The 13720-nt window shown below is 37.1% G+C and overlaps 1 protein-coding gene and 1 pseudogene across 4 annotated transcripts in view; both read left to right on the top strand.

Annotated features, from left to right (window-relative positions):
- Window positions 1-13720, top strand: part of GPRASP2 (G protein-coupled receptor associated sorting protein 2) — a 118764-nt gene that overhangs the window by 63592 nt on the left and 41452 nt on the right. For all 4 annotated transcript variants that reach the window (XM_077769115.1, XM_077769116.1, XM_077769117.1 and 1 more), the window contains one exon: window positions 708-774. The gene's annotated coding sequence lies outside the window, so the exon portion shown is untranslated. The remainder of the gene's footprint in view (window positions 1-707; window positions 775-13720) is intronic.
- LOC144235576 (translationally-controlled tumor protein-like) lies at window positions 12905-13389 on the top strand (annotated as a pseudogene).

Here is a 13720-nt window from a genome sequence, read left to right as displayed (position 1 = left end):
GGTGTGTTTGCTGGGTTGAGGGGAAGTTTTATTTTTAACTTTTTGAGGAATCTCCATATTGTTTTCCAGAGTGGCTGCACCAATTTGTATTCCCACCAATAGTGTAAGACTGTTTCTCTTTCTCTATATCCTTGCCAATACCTTTTGTTTCTTGAGTTGTTAATTTTAGCCACTCTGACTGGTGTGAGGTGGTATTGTGGTTTTGATTTGTATTTCCCTGATGATAAGTGATGTTGAGGATCTTTTCATGTGTCTGTTAGCCATACATATGTCTTCCTTAGAAAAAAATGTCTATACATCTCTTCTGCCAATTTTTATTTGGATTATTTGGGTTTTGGGTGTTTAATTTGATAAGTTCTTTTTTATATTTTGGATACTAACTTTTTATCAAATCTGTCATTTGAAAACATCTTCTCTCATACTGAAGGTTACCATTTAATTTTGTTTATTGCTTCCTTGGCTGTGCAGAAGCTTTTAATCTTGATGAAGTCCAAATAGTTTATTTTTGCTTTTGTTTCCCTTGCCTCAGGAGACATATCTAGTAAGAAGTTGTTCTGGCCCATGTCAAAGAGGTTACTGCCTGTGCTATTCTCTAGATTTTGATGGTTTCCTGTCTCACATTTAGGACTTTCATCCATTTTGAATTTATTTTTGTGTCTCATGTAATAACATGGTCCATTTTCATTCTTCTGCATGTTGCTGTCCAGTTTTCCCAACAACACTTGTTGAAGAGGTTGTCTTTTCCATTGGATATTCTTTCCTGCTTTGTCCAAGGTAAGTTGACCTTACAGGTAACATTTTGAATGAGAGGAGAATGGAATAAAATATCCTATACATATTGTGATAATGGATTAACTGTTTAAAGGAAATAAACTCAAGTTCTCATTCAAAGCATACACCTAGAAAAATCAGAGAAATTACGTTTCTTCAAACCCTTTCTCCTTTGTTACAAAATAAAACTGTGATCTATGTACAAAAAGTTATATACCATGACCAAGTGGGATTTTACTCTGGTATAAAGGGCTAGTTCAATATTCAAAAATCAATTGATATAGTCCATCAAATCAACAGGCTAAAAAATAAACACCACAAGAACATACCAATAGATACAGGAAAAGCATTTGGTAAAAATATGATACCCATTTTTGATTAAAAAAAAAACTTTCAAACTAAGAAGAGGGGAACTTGATAAAAAAAATCTACAAAAGCTTACAGCTAGGATCATACATAATGATGAGGAGTCAGAACCTTTCCCAAAAAGATCAAGAACAAGACAAAGATGTCTCATCTCACTATTACTTTTCAACTTTGTATTGGAAGCCCTTGTTAATGCAGTAATACAAGATAAAGAAATAAAAGAAATACAGATTTAGAACAAAAAGCAGTAATAAAACTGTCTTTGTTCAAAGGTGACATCATTGCCTATGTAGAAAATCTGAAAAAGTTTACAAACAAACAAACAACCTCTAGAACTAAGTGAGTAGGGCAAAGTTGCAGGATACAAAGTTAATATAATATAAAATGGCCATTGCTTTCCTATATAGCAACAATGAATAAGTGCAATTTGAAAATAAAAACACATTGTCATTTACGTTATTGAATTGTCATTGTGTACAAGATCCATATGAGGAAAATTACAAAACTCTGATGAAAGAATTCAAACAAGAGCTACATAAATGGAGAGGTGTTCCATGTTTGTGAATAGGAAGACTCAGTTTTGTGTAAATGCCAGTTCTTCTCAACTATATCAATAGATTCAATGCAGTCCCAATCAAAATCCTAGCAAGACATTTAGAAATTGACACATTGATTCTCAACTTTATATGGAAAGGAGAAAGACACAAAATATCCAACACCATATTGAAAGAGAAGAACAAAGCTGGAGAATTTTCTCTATTTGATCTTAAGACTTACTATAAAGCTACAATAATCCAGACAGTATGATACTGGTGAAATAATGACAAATAGATTGATGGAATAGAATACAGAGTCTGGAAATAGACACACATAAAAATAGTGAACTGATCTTTGACAAAGGAGTAAAGGCAATAAAATGGAGACAAGTTAGTCTTCTCAATAAACGGTGATGGAATAACTGAACATCCATATGCAAAAAACAATTTAGGCACAGACTTTATATTCTTCACAAAAATTAACTTGAAATGCATCAGAGAGCTAACTGTAAGATGCAAAACTATAAAACACCTAGAACCTGACATAAAAAAATCTTGATGACCTTGGGTTTGGTGACGACTTTTTAGATACAACACCAAAGGCATAGTCTATGAAAAAAAAATACTTGATACCCTGGACTTTGTTAAACTGAAAAATTCTGTTTTGAGGGGCACATGGGTGGCTCAGTCAGTTAAACGTCCAATTCTTGATTTTGGCTCAGGTCAGAATCACAAAGTCATGAGATCAAGCCCTTCATTGGGATCCATACTGAGCATGGAACCTGCTTGGGATTCTCTCTCTCTCTCTCTCTCTCTCTCTCTCTCTCCCCTTCCTCCACTTGTGCTCTCTCTCTCAAAATAAATAAAATATTTTTTAATTCTTCTTTGTGAAAAATATTGTTAAGAGAATGAGAAGATGAACCAAAAACTGGTTGAAAATATTTTCAAAAGACATATCTGATAAAGTACTAATATACAAAATACACAAATAAATCTTCGAAGCTCAACAATACAATAACAAACAACCTAATTTAAAAATGGGTCAAATACCTTAACAAACATTTTAACAAACAAAAATACATACTCTTGGCAAATAAACATAAGACACAATGCTAAACATATATCATCAGGGAAATGCAATTTAAAACAACTATGAAGAGGAGTTAAGATGATGGAGAAGTAGGAGAACACTGGGCTTTTATCAGCCCTCAGACACAGGTGTATTGAGGTCAGATCACTTGGAACACCCAAAAAATTGATCTCTGGAGTGTCAGAAGGATCTCCACAGTTGCAACGAGCAAAGCAGTGCTAGGTGCATGGAAGTGAGTTGAGGGAGGGAACAACAGCAGTGCCACAGAGGGAAGGGAACCCTTTCCATGGAAAGACAAAAGGTAGAGAAAGAGAGAGGCGTTGAGACAGTGTAGCATCAATTTCGCACCAGAGGAAAACCTCTCTGGACCATGAACTGGGGAATGAAAAGTATGGAATGTCACNCCCGCAAACAGAATTTGGAGCTCAAACTCAGGTTTAGAAGTGTGTGACTTTCTCCAGAGCAGAGCTGTAGTGCATGCTCCTTGAGAGGGGGAGCTGGCCCCAGAGTGCATAGTGTGATGTAGGGATCGATTGCCAGGGTGTACTGAGAGAGAACATTCCCCTTCCTAGAGTACTTTTGGAAGAAGGTGTAGTGCATCCCCAAAGACAAAAGACCCCGCAGGAACCAGCAAAGAGCCTTTCACCAGCAGGGAACAGAAGCACACGCAAAGGGAATATAAGCTTTGACGTTTTTAGTGGTGCTACACCATACATTACATGCATGGTACAAATGTGGAACTGTTTTTTGGGACAAAGGACTTCCGACACAGCATGGAGAGGCTCTACGCAGGAGGAGAGGCTCTACTCCGGAGGAGGAGGGCAGATCCACAAGGGGCCAGGTCTTTTAAGACTTTGGGTTTTGAATCCCAGATGCACACCAAAGAAAATGCAGGAGAGTTGGGGCACAGGATAAGCTGACTCCTCTCGCTATTCTGTGAAGGCTGCCTGAACAGTTGGGGGTGTGAGATTCCCTGTCTGGGGACAAGAAGTTGGGGTGGTGACATTTTATGCCCAACACCAACACAGCAGGACTTCAGAGAGCAGCACAGCATCCCCCCGGAAAGGCGGGATACATTTACACCAACCTCCCCCTCACCCCGTGCTTTGCAACTACTTATTTACTAGGGCAAAAGTGACTCTGAGCCAATGCAGCAAGTTTCTCCTTTAGAGGACCAGTACAGGTAGCACCCCGCATGCACCAAGTGTACTGACAATCAAGTGCTTCAAAATGACACCTGAAGATATGGTGGAAATAGGACCAGTCTTACATCTTACTTTTTTTTTCTTTTTCTTTTGTCTTTCTTCTGCTTTTTTTCTTTTGAAACCAGGCTCATAGTTTCTTGTTTGTTGTTTTCATTTCCTTTTCTCTTTTGTTTAGGTCAAGCTTTTTTTTTTTTGTCGTTTTTTAATTATTTTTGTTTCTGGTTTTTTTCCTTCCTTTTTCCCCTTTCTTTTTCTTTGGAATCAGCCTTATAGTTTGTTGATTCTCTGTTTGGATTTTTTTTTGTTCCATTTCCTTTTCTCTTTTTTGGGAGATTGGGCTTTCTTCTCCCTTTTCCCCCCAGGCTTAGTTCAAGAAACAGACCAAAGCACACTTAGTTAAAAGTCTAAACACTCTCCACTGCAAGCAAGGAGGAGCTCTACAGAGGACTGAGCAGTGGCAAAGAGCAGACGAAGTGCAACAGCAGAGTGCACACAGCATACACTAGAAACACTTCCTGAAGGGCCAGGCCCTGGACATTATATGACCCCTTTTTAAGATAGTAGTACTCTCAGGTGCAGGAAACATAACTGGCTTTTAAAACATGCAAAAGACAGAAACTTAGCCAAAATGGCAAGACAGAGGAATTCTCACAAAAAGAAAGATCAAGAATAAATCACAGCCAGGGACTTGCTCAAAACAGACATAAGCAATATATCTGAACAAGAACTTAGAACAACAGTCATAAGACAACTAACTGAGCTTGAAAAAAGCATAGAAAACACCAGAGAAACACTTGAGGTAGGAATCAAAGACCTAAATACTAGTCAGGCTGAAGTTAAAAAAAAAAACGCTGTAACTGAGATGCAAAACCTACTGCGTACAATGAGGATTGAGGGAACAGAGGAGAGAATAGGCGAAATAGAAAATAAATTATGGGGAAAATTGTGAAAAGTAGAGGGAAAGGAAATTACTAGACCATAAGATGAGAGTTACAAAACTTTGTTATTCCATAAAACAAAACAATATCCATATCAGAGGAGTCCCAGAAGAAAAGGATCTGGGAAAGGGGGCAGAACAAACTGAGAACTTCCCGAATCTGGGGAAAGAAACAGGCATTCAAGTCCAAGAGGCACAGAGAACTCCCCTCAAAATCAACAAAAATAGGCCAATGCCATCACAAATCATAGTGAAACTTGCAAAATACAAAGACAAAGAGAGAATTCTGAAAGCACCTAGGGACCAGAGATCCTTAACCTATAGGGGTAGGCACATAAGGTCAGCAACAGTCTGTCCACTGAGACTTGGCAGACCAGAAGGAAGTGGCCATGCTGGCAAGGCTGTCATTCAGAATAGAAGGAGAGATAAAGAGGTTCCCAATCAAGAACTAAAGGGGTTCATGACCACTAAACCAGCCCTGCAAGAAATTTTAAGGGGGATTCATTGGAGGAACAAAGGAAGATCAAATCAACAAAGACTACAAAGGAACAGAGAACATCACCAGAAACACCAACTCTACGGGCTATAGAGTGGCACTAAATTCAGATATTTCAATTTCACTTTGAATGTAAATGAACTAAATGCTCCAATGAAAAGACATAGGTTATCAAAATGGAGTAAAAAAAAAAAGATCCATTTATATACTGCCTACTTTAGGTCATTTTAGACCTAAAGACGCCTACAGATTCAAAGTGAGAGGATGGAGAGCCATCTATCAAGCTAATGGATGTCAAAAGAAAGATGGAGTAGCCATACATATGTGAGACAAAATAGATTTTAAAACAGGGGGTGCCAGGGTGGCTTAGTCAGTTAAGCATCCAACTTTGGCTCAGGTATGATCTCACATATCTCATCAAGATAAAAATCTTCTGCACAGCAAAGAAAACCATCAACAAAACTCAAAGACAAACAATGGAATGGCAGAAGATATTTGTAAATGACATTTGGATAAAGGGTTAGTATCAAAAATCTATAAAGACTTACCAATCTTGGGGCGCCTGGGTGGCTCAGTCAGTTAAACGTCTGACTTCAGCTCAGGTCATGATCTCATGGTTTGTGGGTTCGAGCCCCGTATCAGGCTCTGTGCTGAACTCTTGCTCAGAGCCTGGAGTCTGCTTCAGATTCTGTGTCTCCTCTCTCTGTCCCTCCTCTGCTCGCGTTCTGTCTCTCAAAAATAAATAGATGTAATACGATTTTTTTAAATAATAAATACTTACCAATCTCAACACCTCAAAAAACAGGCAACCCAGTGAATAAATGGGCAGAAACATAAATAGACACTTTTGCAAAGAAGACATCAGATGGCTAACAGACACATGAAAAGAAGATGAACATTGCTCATCATCAAGGAAATACAAATCAAAGCCACAATGAGATACTGCCTCACACCTGTTAGAATGGCTAAAACTAACAACTCCGGAAACAACAGAAATTTGTGAGCATGTGGAGAAAGGGGAACCCTATTGCACTTTTGGTGGGAATTCAAACTAATGAAGCCACCCTGGAAAACAGTATGGATGTTAAAATTAAAACTAGAACTACACTATTACCCAGCAATTTTACTACTAGGTATTTATCCGAAGGACACAAAAATGCTGACTAGAAGAGGCACCTTCACCCCAATGTTTGTATCAGCACTAACAATAATAGCGAAATTATGGAAAGAGCCCAAATTTCCATTGATGATGACTGAAAGATGTGGGACACACACACACACACACACACGCACTGGAATACTACTCGGCAATGAAAAAATGAAATCTTCTCACTTGCAACAACATGGATGGAACTTGAGGTTATAATGCTAAGCAAAATAAGTCCTAGAAGGACAGATATTATATGATTTGACTCATGTGGAATTTGAGAAAGAACAGATTAACATAGGGGAAGGGAAGGAAAAATAAGATAAAAACAAAGAAGGAGGCAAACCATTAGAGACTCTTAAATACAGAGAACAAACTGAGGGTTGCTGGAGGGGAGGTGGGTGTGGGGATGGGTTAAAAGGGTGATGGGTATTAAGGAGGGTACTTTTTGGGATGAGAACACAGTGTCATATGTTATAGAGGTATCACTGGATTCTACTCCTGAAGCCAAGACTACACTGTATTTTAACTAACTTGAATATACTTACATATATTTTTTCCTTCCCTTCCCCTATGTTAATCTGTTGTTTCTCAAATTCCATATGAGTTAAATCATATAATATCTGTCCTTCTATGACTTATTTTGCATATATATATATAGTGTATGTGTTAATTATGAAACTAAAATAGATGATTTGGTGATGAGTTAAAAATAGAACTACAGAAAAGACTAGGTGTCAGAAAATGGCCAAAATAGATACAAAGATTTTATATATAATAAAGATGACATGACAACTATGCAGGAAAAAAGACGCATTGTTCAAAAACGGTATTTGGGGAATAGTGTCAGGAAATATTGTTCTGTAGAAAGTGCTATACGTATAGGAGGATTAGGAGGAACTTGACGGAGGAACAAGGGGGAGAAGAAGGGCGGAAATGGTGGGGGAAAGGGGGAGAGGCAAACCATGAGAGACTCTTGAATGCTGACAAAAACTGAGGACTGATGGATGTGGGGGGGAGGAGGGATGGGCATGGAGGAGGGCACTTGTGGGGATGAGCACTGAGTGTTATGTGGAAACTAATTTGACAAAAAACTATTTGTAAAAAAAAAAAAAAAAGAAAAAAGAAAGTGCTATGAAACCGTCTCTCCACTTAGAAAATATTTTTACTGGTAACAATTGTCTGAAGTAACTATATTAGAACTATGGATTCTATTTGAACTTTTGCCACTTACAGGGGAAAGCTTAGTTTACAAATTATGGAAATTATCAGTCAATTTCAGCCTTTAGTGTGGTAGGAGCTACTAGTTCTCCAATCTCCAGGCCCATGGCAGGCAGCTGTGGGATAGCAACCTGCATTTAAAGCATGACTTGCTGGAGCCAGGGTGGACAATAAGGACATTGTCCTCTAGGGATTGGGGTTTGTATTCTGATTTTTGATAGTTTCTGCTCACTGAGGTGTAGGCACCAACGCTGGTAATTGTTTCACACCTACTAAGGTGGCTTCCAAAGTATGTAGAGGACATGCACCTGTGGCTATTGGGGGGGGCATTAAAAAACAAATGCATGTACAGGATAATTTAGAAAGCCTTAGTGCATCCACAAGGAAAGACAGTCTCAGAAAAGCCCTGAGAAGATCTTAAACTTTCACCTCAGCCTGATTTCCAGCAAAGAGACACCCTGCAACAATAACATAAAAACAGTAAAATCCTGGATATGGGAAAGAGAGTCTGATTTCCCAAGTTACCACATCGTAAAATTCAAGTATTCAGTTTTTAGCAAAATATCATAAGGCATACAAAGAAACATGGAATGTGACTCATTCAACGGAACAAAATAAATCTATAGGAAACATACCTGAGGAAGCATAGGTGTCACACATAATAGACAAAGACTTTAAAGCTAACAGAAGACATGGGCAAAATGAGGATATCAGTAAAGGGAAATAATAAAAAGGAACCAAAAAGGAATTTTGGACTTGAAAGTTAAAATGACTTAAATGAAAAATACATTTGAGAGGTTCAAAAGCAGATTTGAGCAAGCAGTAAAATGAACCAGTTAATTTGAAGTAAGGTCAATGGAAGTTATTGAGTCTGGTGAATAGAAAGAAAAAAAAAAGTGAACAGTGAACAGAGCCTGAGAGACCTGTGGGGCACCACCCAGCTGACCAATAGACCAACATATAGAGTTGTGGGGATTCCAGGAGAAGAAAGATAGAAAGGAGCAGAAATTTATTTTTTTGAGTGTTGATTTTTATAAGTTCTTTATATATTTCAAGCACTAACCATTGATCAGGTATGTCATTTGCAAATCTCTTCTCCCATTCCAAAGGTTGCCTTTTAGTTTCTTTGTTTACTTTGCTACTAAATGAAATAAATGTTGTCAGATAAAGACAAATACCATATGATTTCACTTATATGTGGAATTTAAGAAACAAAACAGATGAACATAGAGAAAAAAAGAGAGAGGAAAACCAGAAAACAGACTCTATACTATAGAGAAAAAAACTGAGGGTTGCTGGAGGGGAGATGGGTTGGAAAATGGGTTAAATGGGTGATGAGTATTAAGGAGGGCAATAGTTGTGATGAGCACTGGGTGTTGTATGTAAATGATGAATTACTAAATTTTGCACCTGAAACTAATATTACATTTTATATTAACCAACTTAACTTGAATACAAGAGTATTAAAAAAAAGCAATCATTGAACAATGCTTTTGGGTGCAGAATGTATAAAGATATAATCTGTGATAACAATTACAGAAAGAAGGTCAATGGAAGTAAGTTTTGTAGACTACTGGAGTTCGGTTGGGATGAATTCAAATTAGAATGTTATAACATTACAATGTTAAATGTAATTCCCATAGTAGCCATAAGGAAAATATCTATAAAATATATCCAAAAGAAAATGAGAAAGCAATTAAATATGTTGTTACAAAAATTAATTAAATACAAAAGAAGGCAATAATGGAGGAAATGAGGGATATAAAAGCTATAAGGCTTATAGTAACATAATGGCAGAAGTAAGTCTATCCTTATCAATAATTACTTTAAATGTAAGTGGCTTAAACACTCCAATCAAAATAAATAGATTTGCAGAAGAGATTTAAAAAACATAATGCGACTATGTATTCTCTGCAAGAGACTCATTTTAGCTCCAAAGACAGACAGATTCAAAATTAAAGGATGGAAAAAGATATTCTATATAAATAGTATCCGATAGAAAGCTGCGTTGGCTATACCAATACCAGAAACAACAGACTTAGATTTTAAAAGATTATAAACAACAGAGAGGCACATTTTATATTAATATAAGTGTTGATACAGCAAGAAGACATAACAAGTATAAACATTTACATACCTAATAGACACTTTATGAAGCAAAAATTGACAGAATTGTAGGGAGAAATGGTTCTACAGTAACAGTTGACGATATTAATACATCTTTTCCATAATGTGTGGGTAAAATAGGCAGAAGATAAGTAAGGAAATAAAATACTTGAACAATATACTAAGCCAACTAAACCTAATCAACATTTGCAGAACACTCTACCCAACAAAAAAGAATACACATTATTCTCAAGTGCACATAGGACATTCTCCAAGAAACATCATATGTTAGGCCATAAAAAAAAAGTCTTGATAGATTTAAAAAGATAGATATACAAAATAATTTCTTCAACAATATGGCCTGAATTTAGAAATCAGTAAGAGAAGAGAGGCGCCTGGGTGGCTCAGTCGGTTGGGCGTCCGACTTTGGCTCAGGTCATGATCTCACAGCTCATGGGTCCGAGCTCCATCAGGCTCTGTGCTGACAGCTAGCTCAGAGCCTGGAACCGGCTTCGGATTCTGTATCTCCCTCTCTCTCTGACTCTCCCCTGTTCACGCTGTCTCTCGGAAATAAATAAAACATTTAAAAAATCAGTAAGAGAAGAAAAACTGGAAAATCCACAACTTGCAGAAATTAGACATCAAACGAATAGATAAAAAAATAAACTACAAGGAAAATTAGAAAATATTTAAAGATGAACGAAAACAGAAATACTGGACCACTTTCATATGCAACACACAAGGATAAATTCAAAATGGATTAAAGACCTAAATGTGAAACTTGAAACCATAAAAATCCTAGAGCAATAGACAGGCAGTAACCTCTTTGACATCTCCCGTAGCAACTTCTTTCTGGATATGTCTCCTGATGCAAGGGAAACAAAAACAAAAATAAACTACTAGGACTTAATCAAAATAAAAAGCTTATGCACAGCAAAGTAAACAATCAACAAAACCAAAAACCAACCTACTCAATGGGAGAAGATATTTGAAAGGACATATCTGGTAAAGGGTTAGTATCCAAAAAATATAAAAAATGTATAAACTCAACACCCCAAAAATGAATAATCCAAGTAAAAATATGGGTAGAAGACATGAATAGACATTTTTCTAAAGAAGACATACAGGTGGCCAATAGACACATGAAAAGATGCTCAGCATCACTGATCATCAGGGAAATACAAATCAAAACTACAATGAGATATCACCTCACACTTTTAAAATGGCAAGTGGCTAAAATCAACAACAGAAGAAACAACAGGTTTTGGCGAGGATGTGGAAAAAGGGGAACGCTCCTGCACTATTGGTGGGAATGCAAACTTGTGCAGCCAGTGTAGAAGACAGTATGGAGATTCCTCAAAAAATTAAAAATAGAACTACCCTAAAATCCAGCAATTGCACCATGAGGTATTTACCCAAACAACAAAAATACTAATTCCAAGGGATACATGCACCCCTGTGTTTATAGCAGCATTATCTACAATAGCCAAATTATGGAAAGAGACCAAATGTCCATCGATTGATGAATGGATAAAGAAGATGTGGTATATGTATACACTAGAATATTATTCAGGCATACAAAGAATGAAATATTGCAATTTGCAAAGACATGGATGGGGCTAGAGAGTATTAGGCTAAGTGAAGTCATAGAAAGACAAATCCCATAGTTTGACTCATGTGGAATTTAAGAAAGAAAACAAATGAACAAAAGGGATAAAAAGAGACAAACGAAGAAACAATCTTAACTATAGAGAACAAGCTGATGGTTACCAGAGGGGAGGTGGGGGGATATGAGTTAAGTAGGTAATGGGGATTAAGGAGTACACTTGTGATGAACACCAGGTGTTGTATGGAAGTTTTGAATCACAATGTTGTCCACCTGAAACTAATATTACACTGTATTTTAACTAACTGGAATTTAAATAAAAACTTTTAATTTTTTTGTTTTTTGAGAAAGAGACAGCGTGAGCAGGGGAGGGTCAAAGAGAGAGAGACACAGAATCCGAAACAGGCTCCAGGCTCTGAGCTAGCTAGCAGCACAGAGCCCGATGTGGGGCTCAAACCCACGAACCGTGAAGTCATGACCTGAGCCAAAGTTGGACTCTTAACCAACTGAGCCACCCAGGCGCCCCTAAATAAAAACTTTTAAAAAGAAATAAACTTATCTGTTTGCAGATAACTTGATTTTATATGTAGAAAATGCTAAAGATTTTGTACACACATGCACACACACACACACACACACACACAGAACTAAAGAATGAATTCAGGAAAGTTGAAGGATGCAAAATAAAAATTTTAAATATCAGTTGTGTTCCTGTACATGAACTGTGAACAATCCAAAAAGAAAATTAAGAAAACAATTTCATTCACAATAGCATCATAACGATACAATACTTAGAGATAAACCTAACTATGGTAGTGAAAGACTTATACACTGAAAATAAGAAAATATTGCTGGAAGAAGTTTTGTTTTGTTTTGTTTTTGGTGAAAAAAGTTTTGAAAGACACAAGTAAAGGGAAAGATATCCTATGTTTATAGATTTGAAGGCTTAATACTATTAAGATGACCATACTATCCAAAGTGCTCCACTGATGCAACATAATCCCTATCACAGTCCCAACATACCTTTTTCAGAGATAGAGAAAACATTCTAAAGTTCATAAGGCATCTTAAGGGGCCTCACATAGCCAAAAAATTATGAAAAATAACCAATTTGGAGGCCTGACTTTAAAATATTAAAAAGCTACAATTATCAAAAGAATGTACTGGCATAAAGATAGACAAATAGACCAATGGAATAGAATAACGATCCTAGCAATATCTTTGCATATATAGTCAAATTGTATTTAACAAAGCTTCCAAGACAATGTAATGAACAAAGGACTGTCTTGTCAACTAATGGTGATGGGAGCTTTTCCACCTGCTCCCCCTCCCACTAGTGCCACTCCTGCTCTCCCACCAGCCTGGAGCTCCCAGTCTGCGAAGCTAGCGCCAACCTCATCTCTTCCCAGCCACAGTCGTAATCATATATTGTAACCTCATTAACCATAATGAGATGTTCTCTGACATCTACAATATCTGCAGATCACAGATGGGCTATACCTGGAGGTGGAGGTGAGGATGGTCTGTAAGACAGAGGGTGACATTGGTGACTGCTCATCAGTGGAAATGCCTCCAGTAAAGGCACCGAATGCAAATGTACTGAAAGCACAGTGAGCCATCACTTCCAGGAAAACAGCTTCACAAAAGAAGCCTACAATAAGTACGTCGAAGATTACATGAAATGAATCAAAGGCAAACTTGAAGTACAGAGGCCAGAAAGATTAAAATCTTTTATGACAAGGGCTACAGAACAAATCAAGAACATCCTTGCTAATTTCAAATCTACTAGTCCTTTATTGGTGAAAACATGATCTAGATGGCATGGTTGCTCTGCTGGACTCTTGTAATGATGGTGTAACCACATGTATGATTTTCTTTAAGGATCGTTTAGAAAGGGAAAAATGTTAAGGAATTTGGCTATTGCTTTGGATGTATCACCTGTTGTCATAACTGGCTGCTGCTCTTCATCCACACAACACTGGGACTTAAACAAATGGGATGGATGTCATCTTGGGCTCCTAATTTATTTTGACCTTGATTTATTTACAGCAGCATTGTTTTTAAGAAAAAAGAAAGTCATGTGAGTTGCCTAATAATGAAATTCATCTAAACTCATTTGAAATAATTCTTCTTAGTTTAATACATATTTAAATCCATCATGTGTAGTGTCTTGGAGAAGCTAGAGCCTGGTTTTAGACTATTGCTAGAAAGCACAAGATTGCCTGCAGATAACTTCTAC

This window comes from Crocuta crocuta, unplaced genomic scaffold (assembly GCF_008692635.1).
Source record: "Crocuta crocuta isolate KB4526 unplaced genomic scaffold, BGI_CrCroc_1.0 scaffold1373, whole genome shotgun sequence".
Lineage (NCBI taxonomy): Eukaryota > Metazoa > Chordata > Mammalia > Carnivora > Hyaenidae > Crocuta > Crocuta crocuta.
The sequence above is the reverse complement of the archived record's forward strand: the minus strand, read 5'-3'. Positions and strand labels throughout refer to the sequence as shown.